A 17,609-nucleotide genomic window follows, 5' to 3' on the forward strand; every position below is an offset into this window, starting at 1 on the left:
AAAGATTGAAAGCCAGATAAAGAATTGTGCGAAGCCTAAGCTTTTGGAAGACCCCCCGCTCCCCCCTTCTCTCCCGCGACCGCGTCGCCCCGCTGCGGGCGACCGGCCGCGCATCGGGCCTCCTCCCTCCAGGCTCCCCCCTTCCTTCTTCCTTCTCGTCGCCGGTGCCCGCGGCCGGCTTGGCCCTGGGGCTGCTGGTGGCGGTGGCCTCCTGGCCCTTTCCCTCCCGGTCGCTCTCCGACGCGGGCGGAGCGGCTCCGGGGGGTGCATCTAGGCGGCGGCGGGGCTCCGTGGCGCATGCAGGCGAGCTACTGGGTGGCGGCGGGGCGATGCGGCGGCGGGATCTGGCGTCGTCCGCTCGGCCCAGATCTGGGCCTTGCGGGCTGGCGGCGGGGATGGCTTCGGTGTGGCTTCTGGGAGGCGGGGGAGATGCGACGCGTGGCTGGGTGCCGGCGGCGACGACGCCGGCCTGCTGCATCGCGGCCGGCGGGGCTTAACGGGTCCGCTTCGGGCCTGGCTGGGCCAGGGGTGGCCCGGCATGCCCCGCTGCCGCGTCCGGACGGCTACCGCGACGGTGCCGGAGGCACGGGCCTCCCGCACGACGGCGGTGGAGGTGGTTCCCTCCCGCTCGGCGTCGATGTTGCTGCTCCCGTCGTGGTGAGCTTCTCTTCGGTCCTCTTGGCCTCGTGGTGGTGTTCGTAGTGAGGCGGCGTGGGTGGCGGCGCTACTGCGTTGGCGCATGGTGATGGGCGACGGTTGGGCGGTCGGTTCTGTTCGGTTGGGCGGTTGGGGTTGGAATGCGGGAGAAATCCCTGCCGGCTTCGGCCCCGACGCGGTGACACCTGCGGGTGCCACCATTCCTCCCTGGAGGGTGTCGGTGGTATCCACCCCCACCTCCCTCCGCGTGCCCGGGGAAACCCGAGGACTCGTCCGGGCAGCAGCGTCGGCGGTGTCGCATCCCTTCTTGGAGGTGCTGCTTAGTACGCGGCGGATCGGAGCCTCGGTCTGTGGTGTTTTGTTTCCGGTGGGCGCCGCGGTGGCGGGTCATCCGCGCTTTGCCAAGCTGCCGTCGTTGGCATTTGTTTCTTCTTCTTTTTCTCTTGGTGTGTTGTGCTGCTCGCCACAGCGTTATCTGTACTCGGTGTTGGTTGCTTTGGAATACAAAGTGGGGGGAAACCCTTTTTCGGTAAGCCTAAGCTTTCTTGATCATTGGGGTGGTTCATGAGAATTTCCGCTGCCACATCGGCCCTTGTTGCGGAACAATGATACTGCTGCGTATGGCTGCAATATAGATCAGCACAGGAATGACCAGAGCAATGACATTCCTTGACATCTCCCACTCTCTTGTACTGCCCGCTGCGTAGGCCCCAAGGAGGCCTACCATGTCTAGCAAAATGGCAGTATGCATTGGCCACAGTGGCCAATTGTTGCTGTTCCGTGGAAGTAGCAAGACAATGACGACAATAGAAGCCATAAATGAAGTGGAGTTGCTATAGAAGAAAGCACGGTAACGGCCTTTGTCGATGTCATGGAGGATTGAGTTGCCTCCAGTATGTCCGTTGTTGTTGTTGTCCTGCCAGAGACCACCTGGTGGTTTTAGACCAGTCTGGTATGTTACACTTGCAGCCAAGTACTCACGAAGGTCCTTTTTTTCTGTTCCTGTGTCATGGGCTACCAGTTCAGAAGACTCACTGATGATGCTTTCTTGCTCAGAGGACCCATGTACTGTACCAGAGTAGGTAGATGACTGCTTATTGCTCCAGTTTTTTGGTATCCATAAAATAACCACCTGAACGGTGAGAAAGGTGAATACCGCAGCAACTAAAGTTAACACATAGATGGAGGTTCGTACATGTCGGGAGCTTCCAGCAGCATAGGCTCCCATGAGGCCAAACATGCCCACCACCATGCATACATAGAGTGCATAACACCGTATGCCCGGCTTGTATAGGGTGGGGTTCACAAGAACTATGAGAGTCACAGATGCCATGAAACTTGCTGCATTGCAGTAGAAGAATGCATTGTAACGACGACGGTAGTTATCACAAGGAGGACTGGAAATCCTGCATGATGACCAAACTTGTCATCAGCTGACCAGAAGCCACCTGGTGGGGTCAGGCCAGCTTGGTAAGTGAGTGTTGCAGCCAAGATCGCAAGCAACAGTAACATCTCGCGCCTCCTATCCAACTTATCGGGATTTTGGTGGCTTCCCACATGCTTTCTAACGTGAAGAATACTATATGAATCACCACATACACAAGGACAACACCTGCCAAGGCGACAACATAGATGGAGGTGCTTGGATCCCTATTGCTCCCTGCAGCGTATGCTGTTATGAGGCCAAACAAATCCAGTAGCATGGCTGCATGCAATGTATGGCGCTGAAGTAGAAATATACTCTGGACCATTATGATGACGACTAAGGATGCCACGAAGGCGGCTGAGTTGCTATAGAAGAACACCTTGTACCCAGTAGGATGAGTTGTGAGGAGTACTGGTTCACCACCCTTATGTCCATCCTGCTCATCTGGCCAAAGGCCGCCTGGTGGCTCTAATCCAGCTTGATAAGTCATGCTCACCACAAGAGTAGCGAGCAACATGACAAGAGAGTGATTCTTTTCCAGTACTTTGTCAGCTCCTGTATTGCTGGTAATTGCATAGATATACTGAGTTAAAATTGTATCCTAGAATTGGATTATATGGGCCAATGATAATTTCCAAGGAATAACAATACGTGGTTGCGTACCTGCTAGTGCTAGAACTTGCAGGACTAGGAGCAAACATGCCTTTTATTTTCTTCAGCCAAGTAGAATCACGTATGGTTGTGAGTTGTGTATGGCACCATCTGTCCTTCTTTTTCATGGCTTTAGTAATAGCCAGCTGTAGAAATATGTATGCAAGAACTGCACCAGCCAGAAAAACGACATATATGGTATTATCAGCTTCCCTGCAGCTCCCTGCAGCATAGCCCCCCACAAGGCCGATGAGCTCCACCGCTATGAAACCATACAGTGCAACAGACCTTACAGAAAAGTTCTTGCTCAGCTTCTTGTCCAGGAGCAGCACGATGATGAGCAAGGACGCAACAAGTGCAGTGCTATTGCACACGAAGAATGCCTGGTACCGGCTGGAGTTGTGGTCCTGCATAATTGGGTCGCTCACACGGTGGCCGTCCTGGCTGTTGCTCCAGAATCCACCAGGTGGGCCCAGTCCGGCCACGTATGTGATGGTAACCGCGAATGTTGCAAGTAGCATCAAGACCTTGTGCAGTTGTGCTCCTCTTCACGCCTGTGTCCATCAGGATCCTTGTCTTGCTTCTCAGGATCGTTGTCTTGCTTCTCAGGATCCTTGTCTTGCTTCTCAGGAGCCTTGCCTTCTGTACTCTTGGGGAATGCCCACCGGAAGGCATATGTACTCTTGGGAAATGCCCACTGGAAGGCGTATGTTACAAAGACATATATGATGTAGGCGAAGACGGAAGAGACTAACACTGAGGAGTAGATGGTTGTAAAAGCATCCCGGCAGCTTCCAGCAGCATAGGCCCCCATGAGGCCAAGTAAATCGAGCACCATGACCGCCCGCAGCACAGTTGCGCAGACACTGTTGTCCTTCGCCTCATCAAGAACAAGGAGAAGGAGGCAGGCCACAAGTGACGCCTCGAATGCAGTCGCGTTGCAGTAGTAGAACGCAAGGTACCGGTGGTAGTGCGTGTCCGGAAGGATCGGGTCGCCTGCGAAGTGTCCATCCTGTGTGTCCTGCCAGACCCCCACCCCTGGCAGGTTGAGCCCCGCTGCATACGTCACGGTCACAACCAGAGTGGCCAGCAGTAGAAGCCGTGTCTTCAGCTGGTACTCTGTTGAAGGCTTGTTGCTGCCGGGCGGGCTGGCCAGACTTTGCTTATCTGGTTGCTCTGGATTGTGGGATGCTACTTGGTTGCTGGACGCCATTTGGCTAATTGTTGGTGGAACTGGAACACGAAGAAGACGCCTTGAGGCGGCGATGTGAGTTGTGGTCTGTTAAGCTCTTAGTTATATAGCTGAGTGGGTCTGTATGGCACCCCCATGCTTTGGCTTGGCATGATGTTTCCCCGGAATCTGCCTGTGTGCTAATCATGCCATGACTACATCGAGTCGTCTTATTTAAATAGTTGTTCCCTTGTCTTTCCCAAGCTTGTATGATAACTTAACAGGCATCAATGAACAATCTTTTCAGCTGTGCACACATGTGATCTACATACCTTTTGGCACTCTTCGTCAGTATTCACATTCAGCATCTTAATTGATCATCCTACAGCTTATTCCCATTCCAGTTACTTCCTCCCTGCATATACTGTGATTTATAAATTATTTTCTGCGAAGTTTTATCTGAACAGGTGTAAAAACGCCTTGAAATATGACTGTGTATCATCAAATTGTCCCAGAGCTTATGGGGAATAGTCAGACTACACGGGTATACTCACGCTGAACGGTGCGATGCGTGAACAGTACAATGCTTAGTTTGTGTGAACAAACAAGACTTGGCAGGAACCTTCATAGTCTTCTCTCTGACTAGGCAAGCTTCAATCATTTAAATCAACTGCAGTATGATATTCCATGGTTACATAAGGAGACTATATAATTCTTTCTATTATAACTTACTTGCGTTGCATTAGCCAGTGCAACATGTCATGATGCTGATGAATGAAATATGTTATGCAGGAGGCTGTTGGCGTAATGCTTGGCATAAATATTTCTCCTTATGCAATGTACATTAGACAATATTTCACACCCGATCGGATATCCCCAGCCTTTCTAATGTACATTGCATAAGGAGAAATATTTATGCCAAGCCTTACACCAACAGCCTCCTGCATAACATATTTCATTCATCAGCATCATGACATGTTGCACTGGCTAATGCAACGCAAGTAAGTTATAATAGAAAGAATTATATAGTCTCCTTATGTAACCATGGAATGTCATACTGCAGTTGATTTAAATGATTGAAGCTTGCCTAGTCAGAGAGAAGACTATGAAGGTTCCTGCCAAGTCTTGTTTGTTCACACAAACTATAGCCCCAGGGTGATGCCTCACATGTCATGTAGGATCGGATATCGAGTAAAGTAGGTTCGGATAGGGAAGCGAGATCCTCTACAGGAGGCGGGTGCTTGAAGAGAAAAAGTGCATGTGCACTAGAGTCTTTATTTCCCATTTCTTAATGAGGCCCACTAGTGGTAGCTTGCATTGGGGAGAAAAAAGAAATATAGATGCCTCAAACTACTTTTTGTCATGGGGCATATGTATCCATATGCCACCATTATACATGCCCTAAATACTACTCCCTCGGTCCCATAATATAAGAACATTTTTCAAGCTTTGTTAGCTTGAAAATTGTTCTTATATTGGACAGTGCGGGTACCTCTGTACACTAATATAAGATGTTGGAACCCTATCCCTCCGCGCCGCCACCCGCGAGGCGGCTGGGGAGGGCTCCTCGATCCCCTCTTCTAGCTCCACTCCGCCTCCCTACTCCTCCCTCGCCGCCGCCGCCAGAGGGCGTGGCCGGGTGAAGCCCAACCGGCGGCGGGGGCAGCGGGGCTCGGTCTTCCTCTCGCGTGGTGGGGTGGCACGGGCCGCCTTCTTCGGGTCAGCCATGGTGCGGGCGCAGCGGCGCGCCGGTGAGCTGCTTCAGCACTGGCGTGGCTTCTGGTGAAGCTCTGGCGATGTTTGAGGCAGGGCGGTTGCTGGCTGCTCCGTCGGTTGGGGGCTGCCGATCAAGCCAGAGCCAAGGCCTTTGGGTGTTCACGGGGTTGCTTGGATGCAGGGCGGCGGCCCTGGCGGCGGGAGACGCGGTGTTCGCGGGCGGAGCACGCGCCTTGGGTGCGGTCGGGCAGCCATGGTCACTTGGGTGGCATGGTTGGTGATGTTTGGCGTAGCGTGGAGTTTTGGCAAAGGGGGAGCACTGTGGTACATTACTTGCCCGGTTTTCTCTCCGGCCGAAGGTGGCAGTGGCCGCGGGCGTCGCTTCCTTCATGAAGGTTCCGTCATGGTGTTCCCTTCCCTTCATGTAGCTCCGGGTGAAAACTTGATCTTCGGGATTGGGCGGTGGCGACAATCCAGTGTCGTGCCGTTCTTGAAGGCACCGCCTTGGAGTCCATGCTTCATCATTGTCCCGCTTCCCTTCTCGGTGACTAGTTCTCAGGAGGTCCTCATCGGCCCCAAGTGGGCTCATTTGTAGTGTGCTTGGGGTTGATTGGGTAGTGTTGCGGCGCATCGGCACCCTCGTATCTCGCCTTGGGTGTGTGTGTCATGTGTGGTGGTGGCGTGTTGTATCCAGGTGTTGTATCCTTGGTTGTTGCTTTATATATAAAGCGGGACAGAAGCCTTTTTCGGTAATATAAGATGTTTTTGCAGTTCAATTTGAACTGCAAAAACGTCTTACATTAGTGTACAGTGGGAGTACTTGCCAAGAAAATTCGAGCAAAGTAAAGTAGTTGAAGGTCCTCATCATTTGTCATGGCAAGGGACAAAATTGGACACAAGATAATGCAACTTGTGTGTGGTGGAATTTTCCATTGTCGTAAGGATGAGCCGGTCTTTGTCCCATTAGTACCTCCAGCTCTGTCGTGCAATAATGCAACTTGGATACATCAGGATACAGAAGTGAACTCTATGTTTAACATATTGGTGCTACTTAAAATAAGATGGCAGACTCATCTATATGGCTTCTTAAAACAAGTGGTTAAGAAGTTCCATTTTCTGCAAGAACAACAAATTTGGCAATATTAGACTAATACTGCACTGACCCAAATTATGTAGAGACAAATACAGAACAGGTTGAGAACCACTTCTAATTTGAAAACTGATATTTAACGTAACAGTACAATTTCCCAGTTTCCATGTTCTAGTTTGATTAGACTTCAGAATTTACATAGTAACTAGTGGCAAATGATTCTCGATATTTACCAGATTGCATGTGATTGTACCAGGAAAATTTAGTATGATAATTTCTTGCATAAAGATATGGCTGGACATAAAGAGATCATAAGAAACCCAGGTCAACAAAAAAATAGGCAGACCTCTAAGTCATGACCAGATTTTTTCACATGCCAGTTATAAGATTGAAATTCGAATATTAGATAAAGTTGAAATGTTGCAGTCCTTAAAGATAACTTTACAAGAGAGAAGCACTTCGTGAAGTCGTTATAGTTTATGCCCTCGAGGTAGAAACTAAGAAATGAAATTGCATATAGGACAGTGTAGGTATCTTGCAGAGCACTTTGAAAGCTACATTCTGCATTTTTAATGCAACAAGTGAGATCAACTGAGCACAAATGGGGCAGATGTTTACATCCTTGATTGGCAGGTTGTCATGAGATATTTGTGCAAGTGATCCTTTTTTACGAAAAAGGGTTTCCTCCTGCTTTATATTATAAAGCAACAGCACCAAGCATCCAACAAGTCAAGATAGGTTCAGGTACAAGCAAGTCTCAAATAATTGCTAGGGGCACAGCAAAACAAGCCCCAAACAAAAAGAAAACAGGAGCTAATCTGGCTCGGGAGGGGGTGGCGGCGGTGGTGGAGCTAACGCCGAGGCCGAGGAGCGGAGACCTGAGATGATGGTGTCGATGACGTCCTGATCACGCCGCTTGCTAAGCAGTCTCCATAGCTGTAAGAAGCCACACATTTTGTAGATTGCGTCAGTCACACGGCAAGGGATCACGCATTCGATGACTAATTTATTGCGGATGCTCCAGAGGGTCCATGCAAGGGTACCCATAGCCACCCAGATGGGGGCACGTCTAGAGATGGGGAGCCTAAGGATTTCCCCAAACAAATCCAGAAGGTCGTCATGGCACCAAACGCCACCAACAACCTCCTGGAAGCAACTCCAGAGGAATTGCGCCGCAGGGCACCGGAAGAAAATGTGGTTGGAGTCTTCCGGTACAATGCAAATGGGACAGAGGCCGTCCTCGGGGCCATTACGCTTACGCATCTCCGTGCCCAAAGGCAGACGTCCTCGAATCCATTGCCAAAGGAATGCGGATTTTCAAGGGGAGCTTGATCTCCCAAATCACTGAAAGCTCAATAGGCTTAGGAGTGGGCACAATCGCCTGGTATAGGGACCTTGTAGAGAACCTGCCATTGGGCTCAAGGCGCCAGGTCAGGGAATCGGGCTCGAGGGAAGGGGTGTGTAGAGCAATACACTCGACCAACTCCTCCCATTGTGCGTGTTCCACCGCCCAAAGGTACACCAGAAGGCAATAGAGCCCATGTCAGCCAATGCCATGCCCACCGTAAGTTGTGGGCTGCTACATATAGAGAATAAGGTGAAGAATCGCTCTGCAAAAGGTCTAGTCCCGGACCATCTATCCAGCCAGAAGAGGGTGCCAGAGCCAGTACCCACCTTAATGGAGGTCCCAATACGTAGGACCAACATCAGTTGGATCACCGATTGCCAAAATTGGGACCCTCTAGATCTAGAAGCGAATGCCAGAGGTTGCCCTTGCAGGTACTTTGCGCGGATAATCTTTAGCCATAGTCCACCTTCGCCGGTCTGAATGCGCCAAAGCCATTTGGAGAGGAGGGCAATATTCATCCACTTAGATGAGATGACCCCGAGGCTGCCCTTATCCTTAGGCTTGCAAATCTCAGACCACTTAACCATGTGGTATTTCTGTTTATCACCCTCTCCAGCCCAGAAGAATCTGGAGAGGAGTTTGGTGACCTCGCGATGAAGGGATTCATGTAAACTATAGAATCCCATAACGTACATCAAGAGGCTAATAAGGGAGGAGTTCATCAGAACCACTCGAGTGGCCTTAGAGAGCCACCTCCCTTGCCAAGGCTCCATCCGAGGTTGGAGCTTGGAAATAATTGGGGGAAGTCTTTCTCCTGTAGACGGGTGTCACTAATCGGCATGCCGAGGTAAGTTGTGGGGAAGGATCCCAGCCGACAGTTCAACCGATTGGCAATTCGCTGGGCCTCTATAGCGCCCAAGATGCGATTCTATCCCAATCACGTGATGAATTCATGATTGGGGCACAACCGCATTTCAAGCGCTTAGCAAGGTGGATATCATTACAACATACCATGTACTGAATAGATGAGAATACAAGATAAAGGCTTACACTCGCCACAAGCTACAACATCAATACAACAGTTCATCAATACATAGCAATCATCATACATGATCCGACTACGGATGAAATCAAACGAAAAAGAAGAACGACATCCACCCTGCTAATCCCAGGCTCCCCGACCCGGAACCTATCCCTTGATCGAAGAAGAAGTAGAAGAACTCCAACACAAGCAAGCATCGCTCTCACATCAGATTATCGCCTTACCTGTACCTGCAACTGTTGTTGTAGTAATCTGTGAGCCACAAGGACTCAACAATCCCATTACCATGGGTATCAAGACTAGCAAAGCTTAATGGATACGGAATGGATAAGTGGTGAGGCTGCAACAAGCGGCTAAGCGTTGTATGATGGCTAACTTACAAGTACAAGAATAAGATGAGAAACTACGCAACGGTCGCAAACTAGTAATGATCAAGAAGTGATCCTAAAGTACTTAATGTCAAACATAACCCAAACGTATTCTCTTCTCGAACGCACCCGAAAAGAGACAGTCACGGTTACACACGCGGTTGGTGTATTTTAATTGAGTTTAGTTCAAGTCCACTACAACCGGATATTAACAAATTCCCATCTACCACATAACCGCGGGCACGGCTCTTGAAAGTTTAAACCTTGCAAGGGTGTCCCAACTTAGCCCATGACAAGCTCACGATCCGCGGAGACAATCCTCCATCGCGGGACATCCGACCAAACTCGGGATCCCGGTGCAGAAGACATTTTGATAATGGTAAAACAAAACCAGCAAGACCACCCGGTGCGTCGATACCCCGATAGGAGCCGCGCGTATCTCGTTCTCAGGACAACACCGTCTATGCTAAGTGGACGGTAGCCAAAATACCATCAAGTTTCCCCGAGGCGGCACCGCCGACTGCTAGGTAGGTGGACCAACACTCATGAGGAGCACTGGCCCGGGGGGTTGATTAAGAGATCTCGGGTGCCGGCGGGTCCCTATGCAAGTTTTAGTTCTTATTAGGCAAATGATAAAACCAATGTTGGGCCTTGCTGGAAGAGTTTTATTCAAAGCGAACTGTCAAGAGGGGCCCATAAACCCTCATCGTTGTTAGGGATGCAAAATCAAGGAACCTGACACCGGTATGATGGAAACTAAGGCGGCAAGAGTGGAACAAAACACCAGGCAAAAGGCCGAGCCTTCCACCCTTTACCAAGTATATAGATGCATTAATTAAGTAAAATATATTGTGATATCCCATGATATCCATGACCCAACATGGAACAACCTGCAACTAGCAACGCTATAAGAGGGGCTGAGCAAAGCGGTAACATAGTCAAACAACGGTCTGCTAGGATGGTGGAAAAAGGTTAGAGGCTGTTTCATGGCATATGGGGAGGCTTGATAAACAAGTGGTAGGTAGCGCGACATAGCGATAGCATCGAGACAACTAGCATAACAAAGATAGTAGTGAGATCCAAGATGACGGTCATCTTGCGTGAAATCCCGCTAGAAAGAAGATCGAATCCATGAAGAAGACGAACCAACATAGTCGAACGAATCCTCACCATCGCAACGATACCGGAACTATCAAGAAGAAGCAACACCGGAAAGAAGCAAACAACATGGTAAACCAACAAGCATAATCATGGCATGATGCACAATCAAGTATGATGCATGTCCGGTTTAATGGGGCATGGCATGGCAAAGTGCAACAAACAATACTACAAGTTAAGTGGAGCTCAATATGCAACGAGTTGCGTATTGACGAAACACCACATTCGAATTATTTAGTTTGCTCTCGTTTATGTACCTAACAATATTAAATGTTATTAAACATGGCAAGGGGTGAAGCATAATAAAACTACCCATCTAGGCAAGTTTAAATGAGGCCAGAAACAACAAACAACAATTCCGGAAAATCCCCATATGCATATTTTAGATTTGGTACTGTTTTGCCCTAAACCATATTTTAGAGTTGTTAAACATGCAAAGTAATGCCACCATGTTAAACTATGCATTTTTCTACCCCATTTACATATAAAGATTATTCTACCCCATGTTAAACTATGCTCGTTCGTGTCTCTGGAGACAAAGAGGTAGAGAGGTGAGGCGAGGGAGAGAGCGAGATCCGGAGGGAGGTGAGGAAGAAGCACGGGGGAGGGCCTGGTCTTGTCGCGGTGGTCTCCAAGGCCGACGGCTCTCCGGCGAGTCGAGGCGGGGTTGAGGGCGACGAGGAGAAGCAGGAGGTGCTCGGGCGAAGGCAGGGAGGAGGAGCTCGACATGGGGCTCCTCGGGCATGAAGTGTGGAGGCGCGACACTAGATGGATGGATGGTTGCGACGGCGAAAATCCAGGGAGGTTATCGGAGCCATCAGGTTGGGGTGGATCGATGGATTGGTTTAGCATGGAAATCGAGGAGGGAAGCTGGCGGCTGCGAGTGAAGACGGAGATCCCGATGTAGATGGTGAGAAGAGTGGCGGCGGCGGGTGAGGGGATGGATGGGACATCCTAGGTTCTAGGGTTAGGCTATTATATAGGTAGGTTGGATTAGGGGGAGGGGTTAGCTGGACCCTCCGATCGTAATCGGACGGCTCGGGAAAATAGGCTAGGAGAGTCTAACAAAGAACCAAAGATATTTTAGGGATGTTTGGGGATGATCCGGATCCATCGGTCACGGTTGCCCGGGTTGGGTTCGGGACAACTTTCGGGCGTCACGCGAGGGGTCGATGCACAGTGCGAAGAGGGGTTAGGCAGACGAGGTCAACTGTGTGGTTGGACTGAGAATCATCAAGGAAGACAAACGGTATGACAACATTGCCACGGAGAAGACAAGAGAGAAGAGAACGGTCTAGCAGAGACAAGGAAGAAGCGGCAACCACGAACGGATGCAAGTTTTGAAAACATGATGGCAACGGAGTGCCGATGCAATGCAAATGATGACATGATGAATGCAACAATTAAATAAAACACACAGCAACAACGAAATAACTGGAAGGCTTCTGGAGCGTCGGTCTCGGGTCGTCACAACACTCCCCCACTTACAAGAGATCTCGTCCCGAGATCTAAGGATGGCACCGGAGAGAAGCGGAAGAGGAAGAGGTAAAACAATTGCTTCTTTGACAAACGAGTGAAACCATGAACTTGAGAGGTTGAACAAATTGAAAGAAAGAATACAATGGAGATGAACGAGATTGCAAACAGTCCGTTGGACAAGAGCAACAAGGAATACGACGAGAACCAAGAGCTCGATGGAGAAGTTAGGCTTTGAAACCACTCCAGGAGAAAAGAGAAGGAGAACTTGATAAGATGAAAAGAACTTGAAAAGAGAACACCACACTCCGGTTAAATGGATAAGCTAGGAAAAGAACATGATCTTGGCAAAACGAGATGATGGAATGAAGAGAGCAACATCACAATGCCTCTGGAAGAAATGAAAGAATTGAATGAAAAGAACGGAGAGAAAACAACATGTTCTACCTCAAATCAATTTGAGAGGGCATCCTTAAAAGAAAAATTGAACGGAGTTGTTGACGAATCAACAATCAAATGATACACTCCTCGTGGGCTTATGAAAACATCTCAAAACTAGAGGTGAGATTCTGTCATTTACGGGAACAATTGCTTACTTGAGATTAACGGAGAGATGAACACTTCTTTCGCCTAGAGGATAGGAGAAAACTTGGATCATTGATAAGCACCACAATAGCAACATTCCTTAGGGAAGGCTCTAGGTGAAATATAACCCAAGATAACTCCAACAAAGAGATTGATGGATTTAAAATATCTCATTCTTAACAACTTCACTTCGAGGCTCCTTATGAATCAAGAATGATATACTACCACCTCAAAAGATAAGGGAGAAGGGATTGCACTTCTAAATGCAAGATGAAGAATACTTGAGCTCCTCCAACAAGAATCTTGACGAACATACGAGAATGAATGAAATCTTAATGAACCACTCTGTTGAGCCTTTGTGAGAACTCCGGTAATAAAAGAATGATGAAACGAAAGGAAAGTTGAAAAGAACAAGATGAAGCCTTGCAATGATTAGATGGAGCTTTGAAATGATATAATTGAAATAACTTGGAGCTCCGGAAAAGAAAGATGAACAACTTGGAACCAATAATTTCTTCCTCATGAACAAACTCCGGAAGAAGGAATTAATTCATCTCGAGGAAATAAGAATAAGAATTATGTTATGCGTATCCTTCACCAATTTAAATTGATGACAAGCAACTGATTTGGCATACTACTTATTCTCGTTGAATGGATTAAGGGAGATATAACGCAAACTTGAGGAAGGTCTTCAACGATCCACCACTAGGATTTGGAAGAACAAATGCATTGATACGATAACAATAGAAGATGAATCTCGAACGAACCACCAGGAAGAGTTAGAAAACGAATGAAGATACTTGAGGGAATTTAGATACAAGAGAACGAAGAGATCACGAGCTGATTAAAGAATACTCGAATGAGGCACCCGGTAAGAATTGGAGAATGAGAGCTGAACGTTGAGAATGAATAAATCTTCTGAAATGATGGCCTTTGGATGATCAAGAAACGAAAACAACTCCTGAAATGCTTCGGATGGGTATGAAAAGAATTATCACAATCGAAAACAATTATGAGAGGATGGCATCAAGCTTGAACTACGCATCTGTGGAAGAACGGGTAAGGATTTAAGAGGAACTCTTCCTCGGTCTGCAGAATCCGAGAATGACGACGAGAAACAACACCATGATTTGTTGAGGCACTTCGGAATAATGAATAAGGAAAAGTTGAGCGGAAGATGAAAATAATTTGAAAGCGGTCCTCGAGAAGGCATTTGACTGATGAAAATTCATTCTTACATCACACCTTGAAAGGAATTGAGAATAACTACAGAAAAATTAGAAGAGTCAGGTAAGATCCTGGGAAAAGACTTGTGGGTTATGGTCCCACTCGAAAGAAACACCATTGAACGATGATTTTTAAAGAGAGATTGCACCGGTTGAATTAAATGGCTTGAATAAGGTAAGGACCCGGAAATAGCTTAAAAGGATTAAGAATGGAAACTTGAATCTTCTGAGATACCTTCAGCACTCCGGATATGAATAGAGAGGGGTGAATAAATAAGAGAGGCTTGGATAAGAAATTGCCACATGGGAAAGCATGTGAAACAAAAGAAAGAGATATGATTAACACCGAGGCTTGAGTTTACTCCATCGGGGAAGAAAAAGAGAACGAAGAATGATGAACTTGTAGCTTCCTTAGCATCTTCATGAGAATCACCAGGTAAGAACATGGAGGAAAAGAATGAAGAGACTTCACATGAATAAATGGATACTTGATTAAGAAATCTGAGTCCTTGTAGAAAAAGGGTGGGATGGTGGGAAAATATAGACAACTAGGGACGAACGGAATGAACACCGTTGAGAAGAACTGAGTATTGATCTTGCAAATGTTGAAGGGATCGGATTAACTTGAAGGGAACACGCCGGTTGAGAAGAATTGACATGACAATCTCGATGATAAAAAAGGATTAGTACTCCCATACAAATATGAGAACACCGCTTAGGACATGTATGGAATCATCATTTGACATTGAAGCAACTCGAATACCACAACTCAAAAACAAAACAAAGGATTTGGCTTGCAGAATAAGCTGGAAACAAATACATAACCCCTCATGCATTTGTTGGAAGGATAGACCTAGGTAACTACTTGAATTCCCACCTAAGAACTCCCGAAACTTTCTGGTTATGCAATCTGGTGTTGGGGATACAGGGAGGCACAAATATCTCACACAACTAACAAATCCTACACTCCAACTATATCCATCCGTGAACACATAACCAAGAAAACCTCGAAAATCATGTACCTTAGACCTTCGAAAACATTCGATATACTAGTTGTGGCAATACATCTGATCGCTCTCCCCAGTACCGGGTGTTGTCAAACTACTCTCACCACAAAGAATATAGAAGCGTTTTCGATGTCGACGACCTCTGGTATTCCGGAACTGAAATGATAAACACTGTGACAAAAACACCTTGGAGCTCAACTCCCCGGGACACTGCCACAACCCCTAAATGTCAGGAGGCACCAAGACAGAATTCCCGTCATAATGATATCGGTCCGATTTCAAGATACCCGCGTGACCAAAAAAAAATTGAGTGAAAAAGAGGAGAGTGAAGTCAAAACATCTACGTCAGGAGTCCTCACCAGAGCGACGAAAGGGATAAGGAGTAAAAAGAATTCCTACTCTCCGATATATAACTAGACTCAAAATAGTTTTTTTCTAGACTCAACAACAGCAGCGGTTCGATCAATCAAGGGGGCTCCTAAGGTCGGTAAGGCTCTGATACCAACTTGTAGCGCCCAAGATGCGATTCTATCCCAATAACGTGATGAATTCATGATTGGGGCACAACCGCATTTCGAGCGCTTAGCAAGGTGGATATCATTACAACATACCATGTACTGAATAGATGAGAATACAAGATAAAGGCTTACACTCGCCACAAGCTACAACATCAATACAACAGTTCATCAATACATAGCTATCATCATACAGAAGAGCAGGATCCGACTACGGATGAAATCAAACGAAAAAGAAGAACGACATCCATCCTACTAACCCTAGGCTCCCCGACCCGGAACCTTTCCCTTGATTGAAGAAGTAGAAGAACTCCAACACAAGCAAGCATCACTCTCACGTCAGACTATCGCTTACCTGTACCTGTAACTGTTGTTGTAGTAATCTGTGAGCCACGATGAGTCAACAATCCCATCATCATGGGTATCAGGACTAGCAAAGCTTAATGGATAGGGAATGGATAAGTGGTGAGACTGCAACAAGCGGCTAAGCATTGTATGATGGCTAACTTACGAGTACAAGAATAAGATGAGAAACTATACAACGGTCGCAAACTAGTAATGATCAAGAAGTGATCCTAAACTACTTACGGTCAAACATAACCCAACCGTGTTCTCTTCTCGAACGCATCCAAAAAGAGACAGTCACGGTTACGCATGCGGTAGGTGTATTTTAATTGAGTTTAGTTCAAGTCCACTACAACCGGATATTAACAAATTCCCATCTGCTACATAACCGCGGACATGGCTCTCGAAAGTTTAAACCCTGCAGGGGTGTCCCAACTTAGCCCATGACAAGCTCACGATCCGCGGAGACAATGCTCCATCGCGGGACATCCGATCAAACTCGGGATCCCGGTGCACAAGACATTTCGACAATGGTAAAACAAAACCAGCAAGACCACCCGGTGCGTCGATACCCTGATAGGAGCCGCGCGTATCTCGTTCTCAGGACAACACCGTCTATGCTAAGTGGACGGTAGCCAAAATACCATCGAGTTGCCCCAAGGCGGCACCGCCGACTGCTAGGTAGGTGGACCAACATAGTCGAACGAATCCTCACCATCACAACGATACCGGAACTATTAAGAAGAAGCAACACCGAAAAGAAGCAAACAACATGGTAAACCAACAAGCATAATCATGGCATGATGCATAATCAAGTATGATGCATGTCCGGTTTAATGGGGCATGGCATGGCAAAGTAAAAAGGGCAACCTGGTGCATGTAGCTCCCGCTTGCGCAGGGTCCAGGGAAGGGTCCGACCACTTTGGGTCTATAGTACGCAGCCTTTCCCTACATTTCTGTAAGAGGCTGTTTCCAGGACTTGAACCCATGACCTCATGGTTACAAGGCAGCAGCTTTACCACTGCGCATGGCATGGCAAAGTGCAACAAACAATACTACAAGTTAAGTGGAGCTCAATATGCAACGAGTTGCGTATTGATGAAACACCACATTCGAATTATTTAGTTTGCTCTCGTTTATGTACCTAACAATATTAAATGTTATTAAACATGGCAAGGGGTGAAGCATAATAAAACTACCTATCTAGGCAAGTTTAAATGAGGCCGGAAACAACAAACAACAATTCCGAAAAATCCCCATATGCATATTCTAGATTTGGTATTGTTCTGCCCTAAACCATATTTTAGAGTTGTTAAACATGCAAAGTAATGCCACCATGTTAAACGATGCATTTTTCTATCCCATTCACATATAAAGATTATTAAATTTGGAGCTATGGTTATTTTGTTATGAAATAAACCATTTTAACATGACATTTATGCTAATTAAATGGAAACAACATTTTAAACATGGATGAGAGTAGCATATTGTGAAGCTAGATGAAATTTTAAGCATTTTACATATTTAAATCATTTAATCCGATGCACGGTTAATGAGTTATTATATGCATGAATAATGAGGGTTTTTTCTGTAAAACAACAGTTCACTGGATAATAGGCAAATTCACAACAGGAGAAAAAAACACTATACGGGCCAAATCTAAGGAGAGGCCCAGCAAGGCAACAGGCGCAACATAACTATCAGACGCACAAGCACAATATAGTGGAGGTGCTGGGCTATGCTCACATCGGGCCATTGGGCCGAAAGCGGAGAAGCGGCTGGGCCGGATCTGGCGACGAGAAGACGCTGCTGGGCCTCGGCGCCCTCG

At 47.3% G+C, this 17,609-nt stretch overlaps 1 pseudogene; it reads right to left on the bottom strand.

Moving 5' to 3' along the window:
- Positions 1-1,219: 1,219 nt before the first annotated feature.
- On the bottom strand, positions 1,220-4,161 carry LOC119333378 (annotated as a pseudogene).
- Positions 4,162-17,609: the final 13,448 nt, after the last annotated feature.

The sequence above is a fragment of the Triticum dicoccoides genome, chromosome 7A, assembly GCF_002162155.2.
Source record: "Triticum dicoccoides isolate Atlit2015 ecotype Zavitan chromosome 7A, WEW_v2.0, whole genome shotgun sequence".
NCBI lineage: Eukaryota > Viridiplantae > Streptophyta > Magnoliopsida > Poales > Poaceae > Triticum > Triticum dicoccoides.